Below are 12,308 nucleotides of genomic sequence, written 5' to 3'. Positions count from 1 at the left end.
TCCCTTTATCTGAAGCTGTCGGGATTAAACCTTCACACGCCCGGCGAGGGCGGCGGGGCGGGGGCCCAGGACTCCGCCGCGGCCACCGGGCTGCAAAGCCCGCGCCAGAGGCCGTGCACCCAGCGGGATGCCCGGGTGGGAGGGCAGAGCGGCGCAGGAAACACCCCCCCCCCCACCCCCCCAGGGCCCGGCACCGGACTTGGGAAGGGTGCGCTTTTCCAGCAGGGATCTACCCAGAGAGCCACATGAAAATTATACAAAAGGGAGGGGAGTTAAGGGAGGCATCCAGGCGGGGTTTGGGGGGCGGGGGAGAGGGGAGCGAAGCCCGCAAGCGCGTCCGCAGTCGGTCACCCAGGGTGAAGCGCGCGGGCTCCATCCAAAGCTCCTCGCGCCGTAAAAGTCGGGTTTCCTAGGAAATGACAGCAATTACTGCCGGGCTGAAAAGGCGCCGAGTAGGGTGGACTTTCAGCTCCCCGACGCGGCGGGCGCGCTCACACTCGCACACGCACACGCTCCCTTCCTCCTCCCCTCCCTACCCACCCTCCGCCCCCGTCCGGGAAAAACGCTCCCCTCTCTAAACCCTTAATAGGATTGGCGCCCAACTCTCTACGCGCCTCTCCCCATCCATCACACACAGATCAAGTTGCAGTAGTGGATTTTTCAAATTCCTCAGCAAATATACTTGTTGAGAGATTGGCCCTTCGGGGGTGGGGGGGGGGAAGACGATGAGTGGGGGCGGGGATGAAAGTGAGGGGTGGGGGGACCCGAGGACCGGGCCAGGGATTACGTGCGGATCCCTTCGAGAAGTCAAGCGGCTCTAGGGGCGGAGGGCAGGGGAGGAGGAGGAGTTGGCGGAGAGAAGCAAGGAGGGAGGCCGGAGAGGAGAGCCTGACCGAGGGGGAGGGGGGCGACAGGGCCCGAAGACCGGGAGGAAGGAGCGAGGAAGAAAGAAAGGCAGGGCTCCGCGACGGGTAGCGCGGAGAAGTGCAGTCAGAAGTTCCCAAGTGGCTGGCCGCAGCCCCTCCACACACCGCACACTCCCCTAAGTCACGCTCCCACCGTCCACCTCCCGGAGCTTCGCAGCATCCCAGCCTCCGGTGCTACCCACCACCTCCCGCACAAACAGCCCGCGTCTTAGACGCGGTGAAGACGGGTTGCGGGCCGGCCAGGCTGTGCACCGGGAGAGGACGGGCTCTTCCCCCAGGTAGGAAAGGGGATGCAAAATCGCCCACCGGCCACAAGTTCCTTGCCCTGGACCCCCCGCCCCCTTTTCGTCCCCGCCCGGCTTGGCCAGAGCCCGAAACGGCGCCGCCTCGCCAGCCCCCGGCCCCCCAAGCCCGGTGCCCCGATCCCTGTGCCGTGGCGAGGATACACGGCCGAAGGACCCTCCGAGACGGCGCAGCATCCCAGTCGCCCCGGGCTCGGACGGCGTAGGGGGCACTTCGCAACGAAAAGCAAGCAAAAGAAGGCCAATGCAACTTTACCGAGGGAGACAAAAGTTTGCCTCTAGCACGCAGGTGGCCTCTGGGGCGCCGGGCGGTGGCTTCGGGCCCCCATCCCAACTTGGCTGGCGCGGCGACCCGCCGCGGGCTGCCGTGTACCGGGGCTCAGTCCGGCCGGGGCGGGGCGGGGCGGGCCAGGCAGGGGAGGGGACCGAGAGGCGGGCGGGGGCCCAGCAGCCCCTACCGCCCGCGAGCCGGGAGCTCCCCTAGGCTCCCGCGCGCCGCGCGGCCCACGTTCCTTGCTTCAGCTCCTCCGGCTCCTCTGGCTCCCCCGGCGCCTCCTCGCCTTCCTGCGCGTCCGCCGCCGCCGCCGCCGCCGCCGCCTCCCGCTCCTCCTCGAAGTCTCATTGATGGGAGTTTGAAAAAAAGTCCGCGGAGCCGTGCTGCCTCGGCTGGCGAGCTCCGGCACTCCTGCAATCCATCAGCGCCGCCCGGACGGCGCAGCGCCCCCGCGCGCACGGCTGCAGCACACCCGGGCGCCGCGCCCCCGCCCGCGCCGCGCGCCCCCGCCCCCGGGGGCACCCGGGGGACCCGGGGCCAGGGGAACCTGGGGGTGGGGGGAGGGGCGGCCGAGGATCCTCTTCCCCTGCACCGAGTCTCGAGAGAAAGCACACCGACGAACAAAGTTCGAGCAGGGAACGAAAGAACGCGCCAGTTTCCAACACTTTTTTTTTTCTTTTTTTAAGGCGCCGGGGTTGGGGGGGGGGGGGTCGCTAACTCAAGTCAGATGAGCTCCGGGGCTGAGGCGCAAGGACTGCTCTGTTTTCAATCTCTGAAATCACCCGCCCTCCCCACCGCCCTCTTCCCCTCCGCCGGGAGATGCCCGGGTCGCAGTTCCCAGTGCGCCCGCTCCTCCGGGCGCCGGGGCGGAAGCCGGGGACTGGAGGCAAAGGGGGGAGGGCGGCCGGCTCCGAGCGGACCCTCTTCCAGCCGGCAGGGCGCGCAGGTGCCTGGGGTCCTGCCCGCGCCCCCCGCTGCGGCTCGCACGAGTCGCGTTCCCAGCGCCTGCAGGCGAGAGGCGAGAAGACTTCTAGGTTTGGTACATGTGTGTTTTGCAGGGAGGGTTTTTGTTTGTTTTGTTTGTTTTGGGTTGTTTTTTGTTTTTTTTTTTTTTTTTTTTTTTTTTAGAGACTCCACTCTAGCTGCCACAGCCAGATGGAAGTAATCAGAACCCAACAACAACAGAGGAAGAAGGAAGAAAAAAAACCTCACTGAATTTTGGGCCAAAGTGTATATGGGGGTGTGTGTGAAAGAACTCGCTTAAGCAAACTGGGTGACTCGCTCAAGCCCTCAAGCCACACCATCGCCCAGAACTGAGCGGCCTCGCTTGGAGGAGCTTGGGAGCCGCTGGCTAAAGCGTCCCCTAAGTCCTCTGGGGCCACCAACCTGTCTTTGCTGACGGTTCTCCCCCAAAGAGTGCCTCACTGGGGGATTGTTTTTTTTTTTTTTAATGTTTTTTCCCAACGTTTGTGAAACACCATGTGCTAGGTGACGATTAATCGTTCCTGACCAGTAACAACTCCTTTATATTATTTAACCTACAAAAGTCGGAGATTGGTTCACTTCCCCATTTTACAGCTGAGAAGACTGAGCTTACAGAGGAGTTAGGTAACCTGTCTGAGGTCAGAGCACAGAGCCACCATCTGTGAATTTCAGTGGGTTGTACCATTAGTTCAACTAAATTGGCCCAATTGAGACGGGTGGAAGCATCTCTCTCCCTCAGCCTCCTTCCCTGCAGTTGCTTCTTGTCTGGAATGCAGGGGGAAACAAAGGCTCGCAGGGACAATTCCACACCCCCTGTGGGGGTGTGACCTTCACAAGCCCATTTTACTGATACACTCCCTTTGGGTCAGTAGCTCTCTCCATATACCATTGACCATTCCCTGACTTTATTTTTCACCTTTTAATCAAAGAGGGAAGGAACAGTATGGTCCCCGTTCCCTACCACCTACCTTCCTTCTCTCCCCCTTATCTTTCTTCTTGACCTAGAGGAAAAAATATGCAGAACAATTCTGATTTTGTTTTTCCGCAAATGGGCTCCCCGATGGGAAAGAAAATCCACAGAGTTTTTAAAAAGCAAAACTTGTAGAAGCCAATGTATTTATTAAAGGGAAGCAAAGTTTGAAAGGGGCTTTTTCTTTAAATATGATCAGATTCACCATTCCTCTGTGCTATTTGTTTAAATTCCTGCTGGGCTTTTGGAACACAGACTCCAAGGAGACAGAAAAAGTAAACTCTCCCTCCCTGCCTTGGCCATATTTTAATGATCCTTTTCATATCTACCCCCATGAAATGCGGGGAATCATTTCATGTTACTGGAATATTAGCTTCGTCGGCTGATTACTTCATTATAAGTTTGTTGGTTTCCCTGTGTTGTTAGGTTTGTGAAGGAGTTTAAACAAGTCAACATTTTGAGAGATTTCCTTTTTCTCTGTTTTTTCCTCTCAAACCAGCTCAACTCCTGCTGGAATCCAGGCACTCCCATAACCTTTCCTGGCTTATTTCGGCAAGGAGGTGGCTGTAAAGATGAGAGTGGAATGTTTTCAGTTTGAGGAGAGGCTCTAGACACCATGCCTTAATCTGTAGACAGAAGTTTGGACGCTGGAAAAAGCAACAAGGTTCACAGCAGAGAAAGCCTTCATCTGAGCGCTGGGACACTGAGTTCTGGTTTCAGATCTAATACTAAACGTATGGCCTTGGGTAAGTCCTGGTTCATTCAGTCGGCAACTTTCTGTGAGCCAGGTGATGTGCCAAGTGACCCCACATCACAGTGAGCAAGACTGGTGAGCACCTTTCCTGCGTGAACTTAACATTTCATTAATAACCACAAATAGGGGCGCCTGGGTGGCTTGGTCAGTGGAGCATCTGACTGCAGCTCAGGTCATGATCCCCACGGATCGGATCGTGGGTTGGGACCCCCCATCAACCTTTGCACTGACGGCGTGGGAGCCTGCTTCGCATCCTCTGAGTCCCTCTCTCTCTGCCCTTTCCCCCACTCGCACTCTCTAAGATAGATAGACATTAAAAAAATAACCACAAACAAATATGTAATCGGAAACTGGGTAAAGAAAAAAAATGCAACGTGCTCCATGCTTGTGCCTGGTGACCTGAGCCAGCATGGGGGGCGGTGCAGGGCTCAGGGAAGACATTCCTGAGAAAATGAGGTTGCGCTGGCGTGAAGAGGGAATGGACAACCAAGGCAAAAATAAGAAGTGGAACCACGTTACACTGAAAAGCTTCTGCACAGCGATGGAAATAACAGGGTGAAAAAGGCATCCTGTGGAATGGGAGAAAAATATTTGCCAATGATATATCTGACAAGGAGTTAATTTCCAAAATATATAAGGAACTCCTGAAACCCAATAGCAAAACCACAAATGACCCAAGTCAACATGGGCAGAGGACCTAAACAGACATTTCTTCAAAGAAGATATCCAGATGGCCAACAGGTACCTGAAAAGGTGCTCAATTTCACTCGTCACCAGGGAAATGGAAATCAAAGCCACGATGAGCTATCACCTCGCACCTGTTAGAGTGATTAGGGTCAAGATGACAGGCAGTAGCAAGTGTCAGTGAGGTTGCAGTGAAATTAGAACCCTTGTGCATTGTTGGTGTGTATGGGAATGCGAAATGGTGTAACTGTTATGGAAAACAGTATGGAGGTTCCTCAAAAAAATTCCAGATTAGGATACGATCCCCAATCCCACTTCTGCGTATATATCCAAAAATACTGGAATTGTGATCTCGAAAAGATATCTGCATTCTCACGTTCATTGCAGCATTATTCAAGGTAACTAAGATCTAGAAACAACCCAAAAGTACATTATCAGATGAAGGGAAAAAGAAAATGTGGCATATACATGCAACGAAATATTAGTCAGCCTTAAAAAAGAAGGACATCTTGGGGTGCCTGGGTGGCTCAGTTGGTTGAGCGTCTGATTTAGGCTTAGGTCATGATCTCACCGATTGTGGGTTTGAGTCCTACGATTGTGGGTTTGCCCTAACAGCGCAGCACCTGCTTTGGATTCTATCTCTCTCAAAAATAAATAAAAACATTTTTAAAAATTTTTTTAAAAAGAAGGAAATCCTGCCATTCGTGACCGTAGACCTACCTGGAGGCAATTATGTAAAGTAAAATAAGTCAGCCAGAGAAGGACAAATACTGCATGATTCCTCTACCAAGAGGCTAAAATAGTCAAAGGTATAGAAGTAGACAAAAAAATGGCGGCTCACCGGCCAATGAAGATGGGGAAACAGAAGTTGTCCAGTGGGTATGAAGTTCCAGTTACACAGGAAGAATAAGTTCCAGAGTCGATCATTGCACAGTGTGGTTGTTACTAGGGGTGTGAAACAAATCAACCCAAAATCCCAACTCCCAACCCAAACTCAGTGGGATAAAACAACCACAGACTACGCACAAAGATGCTGTGGGTCAGGAATTTCGACAACGCGTCTCTACTCCGCAGTGCTGGGGCCTCAGCTAGAAGACCTCAAGCCTGGCACTGGCACCATCGATAGACTGGCCCACTCACACGCCTGGCACTCAGTGCTGGCTATGGGCTCAGGGGGACCTTGGCTCCTTTCTGTCTGACCTCTCCATGTGGTCTCTCAGACCAGCTTGGGCCTCCTCACAGCATGGCGGTAACTAGGTTCCGGACTGAGCGTAAGAGGAGATAGCCAGGTGAAAGCCTTCCAAAAAACACACGTCTATAGAAGGAGTAAGAAACGGAACGATGGCACCTGAGGGGGGCAATATTGGGCGACAGGCACACAAAGGAAGGATGTCAAGCAGGCCAAACAGGAACCTTTTACAAAACTTTGGAAGCCACCTGCTGAGATTCAAGGGAAGGGAAAATAGACTGTACTTCTTGATGGGGGGATGGCAGGACTCTGAAGAGCATGAGCGGTCAGAAATGGCGCTGTGGCTATTTTGGGGGATAAAGTCTCCCCACACAACACTCAAGTGGAGACAGGGAAGACTGGAAAAAGGCCCTGAGGTGGCCCACCAGGTGTATTATTTGGTGACTTGGCTACCAAGCCCAGGAGCAAGCACTCTGGTACACTAGAAAGAAGTGACAGACCCGATCCCTACCCCCCGAGGAGTCTCCACTCTCATCAAGACAGACACAAATCTGGCCACAACGGAAGGATGCAAAATGTGGGGCGCTTGGCTGGCTCAGTGGGTGGAGTGTGAGATCCTTGATCTCAGGGTTGTAAGTTCGAGCCCCACGCTGGGTGTGGAGATTACTTACAAATAAAATCTTCTAAAAATTAAGAAAGGAAGGATGCAAAACAGGGTACGAGGTGGGGAGCGAGCGGTGGAGCTCTGGCTGAGAGAGAGGAGGCCAGGTGGTAGAACAAAGAGCCAGTCGGTGGCCAAACAGGAGAGGCAGGGAGGGTGTCAGATCAGCAATAAGGGCCAATCCCCAAAGTGGGCTGATAATGTTTTCTTCTTTCAGGGGTCCCGACTTGGCCCTCGGTCTCCCTGTCCCTCTATCCCAGCATCCCTCATGCAGGCTCTGGGATCAGTAACACCGGGAAGTCTAGAGTCAGTGATTTCTATTACTTAAGGTTACAGTGCAAATATGCTTGGGAGGCTTAACACGTTTCTACGGGACACTCCTACCACTGTGAGTGAGTTTATCAGAGGTCTTCCACAGAACACGCTCATATAGAAGGAGCAGGTGCACAGAGGGAGGGGCCGGGCAAGCCAAAGATGAACACATATTTCTAACTTTCAGTGCAAATCTTCAACCCTCTCCCAGACAACATTGTGGGGGAAACGACATAGAGGGGATTTGTGCAAGGTTGGGAGATGTTAGCAACCCCTCCCCACAGAAGCAACCGGTGAAAACCCTTTTCTTTTTCAGAGCAGCCCTGGAGGACACAGCTGGGAGAGATTCAAGTGCAGATGGACCAAAACTAGAAAAAAAAATTTCTTTAATGTTTATTTATTTTTGAGAGAGAGGCAGAGTGCAAGTGGGGGAGGGACAGAGAGAGAAGGAGATGCGGAATCCAAAGCAGGCTCCAGGCTCTGAGCAGTCAGCACAGAGCCCGACGCGGGGCTTGAACTCACGAACCGCGAGATCATGACCAGAGCCGAAGTCGGACGCTTGACCGACTGAGCCAGCGGGGCGTCCCCCAAAACTCTCTAACTAATGGATTCCTTCATGCATACACATATGAAAGTATGCATTCATTCATTCACTCATTCATACAGTCATTCATTGATTCGTTCATTCATACACATATTCATTCATGCCTCCTTGTTGAGCTCCTACTACTACCATATACTTCAGAGCCTTCTTCCACCGGCTAGTTCCTGGCTGGGTGGTACTCCCACCAGCCCCTGTGTCAGCTCAGAGTGGTGAGGGCTACGAAGGAGATTGCCATGTGCAGGGTAGATTGGAAAAGGAAGGATGGTGAGGCCATCCTGACAAGGGGAGAGGAGGCAGCAAGATCAGCAGGGCCTAGAGATCCAGGGGATGTTTGTCAGGAGTTTTTTCTCCCTTAGGGCCAGCCCTCTCAAGAACTTTTCTCAAGGTGCTTGTGGGTGTCTTGGCCAAAGTGATAAAGACAGCTTTGTCTTCCAGCCACTAGTGACTCTTAAGATATCAACAGTCCTCTGATTAGTCCAACTAATCACGTAATAATGAAAGCCATTATTTCAAGACAATTTCTCAAAATTCTCAAAGACACATAACTGAAATGTGATGAAATTATTGTAAGATATCGGACTGACTTACATAACGATCTCAAGGAGAGCCTCTCCATGCCCGTAATGTATCATAGTTGACTCTGTCTCCTCTCTCGGGAGTCACTGGGAAACAGTGCAGAGACCATGTGGGAGATGACCACCTTCTACTTCATCCACTTCCTTGGGCTCCCCCCATTCCATTGATTGTCTCCACCAGAAAGAAGATAATGTGGAAGCCACTTGTGGACTTCATTAAAGAAGCATTCAGACTTGGATCTTGGGGCCTCCAGGTGGCTCGGTTGGTTAAACATCCCACTCTGGATTTTGGCTCAGGTCCTGATCTCATGGCCCATGGGATCGAGCCCTGCACTGGGGTTCTCTCTCTCTCTCTCCATCTCTCTCTGACCCTCACTTGTTCCCACTCCCTCTCTCTCTCAAAATAAATAAATAATTTTTTAAAAATTAAAAAAAAAACCCTTGGATCTTACCCACATGCGTATCGATCATTTCTCTCTTTCACCACCTCCTCTGTTATCCATTATTTTATTCATGTTTCAACGTGTCTTTCTTTTTTTCTTAATATCTTTATTTTCAAGTAATCTCTACACCCAACACGGGGCTCAGATTTACAATCCCATGATCAAGAGTTTTATGCTCTACCCACTGAGCCAGCCAGGCGTCCCTCAACTTGTCTTTCTACAGGTTCAGTGTCAGAAGTTTGACACTAGGTTACTTGATGAGCCTCATATGGCTAGAAGTCATTTGGGGAGGCAAGTTCCCACTGCCTTTGAATAAAGTGAAGGTGGCAAGAGATGGCTTGGGGACCGTCCCTTGTTAGGCTGTATGGTATAGGTGTCACCATAGTGGTTGCAGGAAACAGCTTCACGAAGGCTGGAGTTGGTCAGTAACTGAAGATAGTCCGCATGGGTGTTTTGGACAACAAGCCTTCCCCACTCAAATTAACATACAAGCCCAAGATTTTCATAGAAACCAGCAAAATCAGTTGGAAAATAAAATGGAACAGAAGCCCCCAGTTATGATAGCGAAGAAGAAGAAAGTACAAGCTATGAAGTTTAAATATTACAAGAAATGCCCTAAACCTGTATGAGGGAAAAAAAAAGCATAAAACACTACCAGCAGACAATTAGATGTGAACATATAGAGACATGTGTGTTCTTGGTTAGGAAGATTCAACCCTTGAAGAAGATACTTCTTCCGAAGTGAATGTATAAAATACTGCAATCCACATAAAAGTACTGTCTTTTCTTGGGGCAGAGGGAAAAAACCGGGCTAGCAAAGTTAGCAATTATAAAGTTCATTTGGATGGAGAAAGAACAAAGAAGGGCCAGGGGAAAGCCCCGAAAAAGAGAAGCAAAATATTGCTTTAATATCTGCCCCATCAGATATTAAAACATAAAGCCTCTCTAAGACGATTTGGTATTGATGAATGAATAAAAAGATGGACCAGTGGAATGGAATACAAAATCCAGAAGTAGACCTCGCTGGGCATGGAAATTTCAATTTTGATAAAAGGTGACATGGTGAGAGATACACTTGTTAATAAGTTGCAGTGGGCTAACTAGAAATTAACACTGGAGCAAGGTACCAGTTTTCACCTGCCGCACCCAACAGGACCCCAAAACTGGACAGCACGCTCTGACTGTATGGAAAGCAGTCACTCTCATACATTCCTGGTGGGAACGCAAAATGGACAGCCCCAGTGGAGGGAGATTTGGAATACCTAGCAAAATCGCATATACATTGACCCCTTTGACCTGCCCATCTCACTTCCGGGTATCTATCCCAGACACAATTCAAAAAGGCTTGTGCAGGAGACTAATAACAACAGCACTATTTATAAAAAAAAAAAAAAAAGACCGGAAACTACCCAAATATCTTCATGTCAGGTGAGATTGAATGAACTAAAGCACATAGTCCTAAAAAAATAGAAACTATAAGAAGGAACAGGGAAGGGCGCCTAGGTGGCTCAGTCAGTTAAGCGTCCGACTCTTGATTTTGGCTCAGGTCATGATCTCACGGTTGGTGAGATCAAAACCCGCATGGAGTTTTGCACTGACAGTGCAGAACCTGCTTGGGATTCTCTATCCCTCTCTCTGCCTTTCCCCCACTTGTGTGCAGGCGCATATTTTCTATCTCCCTCTCGAAATAAATAAGTAAACATTTAAAACAGAAGGAATGAGGCAGGGGTGCCTGGTGGTTCCATCGGTGGAGCGTCCAAATTTGGCTCAGGTCACGATCTCACGGCTCCAGGAGTTCCAGCCTTGAATTAGGCTCACTGCTGCCAGTGTAGAACCCACTTCGGATCCTGTGTCCACCTCTCTCTCTGCCCCTCCCCACTCACTCTCTCACACACATACATACATAAAATGAAGGAATGAGGCATATTTCTTAAGCTATTCTATACATTTTTATGGGAAGGAAATTTTGTGAGACAAACTGTATATGGTCTAATATTATTGATCTTAAAAAGAGTGAGACACTGTATGTGTGGCCAGATACATACATAAGAATTGTTTATATTGTTAAGTTGTTAAACCATAACAATGTTTTAAAATTACCGAGCAGGAGAAAGAGGGAATAAGACAGAGGGGAGAAAGATGAAAGCTAGACTTCCTTTAACACACCTTGGGTTTTTAGACTTGACATTGGAGCCATGAAAATATATTACATTATAACAGAACAAGAATTCCTTTTCAAAAAGTAATCCCCATAACTAAAAGATGAAACAAACGAAGATAAATGTGTGTCCAATTAGTAGATACAAAGAGACGGAATATTCCACATAACCTGAAAGCAATAATTTGCACAACCCGGGATATACCTTTAGGGATACGTATAGGACAAAAAGAGCTGAGGGGGAAAAACACATAGTTTTCAGTAATTATATTGTGGGTAGAGTGTTGATACTGGTCTGAGATACTGCATATATAGCAAGAAATAATGCAAATGAGTAATCCTGTTAGCGTTGTTGACAACTGACAATGTTCAGTATGGGAGAGAGGAGATACAGATGTAATATTAATAAGGTTAAGTAAAATCTGGGGCACCTGGGTGGTTCATTCAGTTAAGCATCTGACTCTTGATCTCAGCTCAGGTCTTGAACTCAAGATCGTGAGTTCAAGCCCCACGCTGGGTTCAGTGCTGACCGTGAAGCCTACTTAAAAAATAAAATAAAATAAAATCATAAAATAAAATAAAATAAAATAAAATAAAATAAAATAAAATAAAATAAAATAATAAGGTTAAGTAAAATCTGTGGTTGTGAATTTGAGTTGGAAATATTATGAATTCATGAACTATCGTTATGAATTCATATGAGAATTTGGTTTATAATGTAAATTCTTTCTTTTTTTTTTAAATCACGTGTTCTAGCTATGTCCATTGGAAAGTCCTAAAAGCAGTGACCGATCCAATAGCAATGAGCAGCCCAAAGGACCAGAATTTGATTTCTAAATACCATTTCCCACCATAAAGAACCAGAGAAACGGAAGAACGGTGGATTCCAGGTGTTGGGAAGAAAGTGTCTGTGAGGCACCATAATAAGAGGAAACATATTGTTATACCAGAAAGCAAGGCAGCTGTCGAAGCTGCTTAAGGTTGTGTCAGAGCACTCAGAACCAAATAAAGAAGCTTCCTGTCCAAATAGGTGACCTTCAAGTTTCAATAACAATAACAGCATGGGACACCTGGGTGGCTCAGTAGGTTAAGTGTCTGACTCTTCTTCTTCCTCTTCTTTTTTTTAAGTTTATTTATTTATTTTGAAAGCAAGAGAAAGTGCAAGTCGGGGAGGGGCAGCAGAGGGAGAGAGAGAATCACAAGCAGGCTCCAAGCTGTCAGCGCAGAGCCCGACGTGGGGCTCGAACTCACAAACCGTGAGATCATGACCTGAGCCGAAGTCAGATGCTTAACCGACAGAGCCACCCAGGCGCCCCAAGCTTCTGACTCTTAATGTTGGCTCAGGTCATGATCGCACGGTTTGTGAGTTGGAGCCCCCCCCATCGGGCTCTGTGCTGACAGCTGATAGCTCAAAGCCTGCTTGGGATTCTGTCTCCTTCTCTCTCTCAGCCCCTCCCCCATTTACTCTCTCT

The 12,308-nt window shown here is 49.5% G+C and overlaps 1 protein-coding gene across 1 annotated transcript in view; it reads right to left on the bottom strand.

Moving 5' to 3' along the window:
- The window catches only part of GLI2 (GLI family zinc finger 2), a 257,247-nt gene extending 255,318 nt beyond the window's left edge, over window positions 1-1,929 (bottom strand). Inside the window, exon 1 of the mRNA XM_060625416.3 lies at window positions 1,485-1,929. The gene's annotated coding sequence lies outside the window, so the exon portion shown is untranslated. The remainder of the gene's footprint in view (window positions 1-1,484) is intronic.
- Window positions 1,930-12,308: the final 10,379 nt, after the last annotated feature.

Source organism: Panthera onca, chromosome C1 (genome assembly GCF_046562875.1).
Source record: "Panthera onca isolate mPanOnc1 chromosome C1, mPanOnc1 haplotype 2, whole genome shotgun sequence".
NCBI classification, from domain to species: Eukaryota; Metazoa; Chordata; class Mammalia; order Carnivora; family Felidae; genus Panthera; species Panthera onca.
Note: the sequence above shows the minus strand (reverse complement) of the source record. Positions and strands in the feature narration are given on the sequence as shown.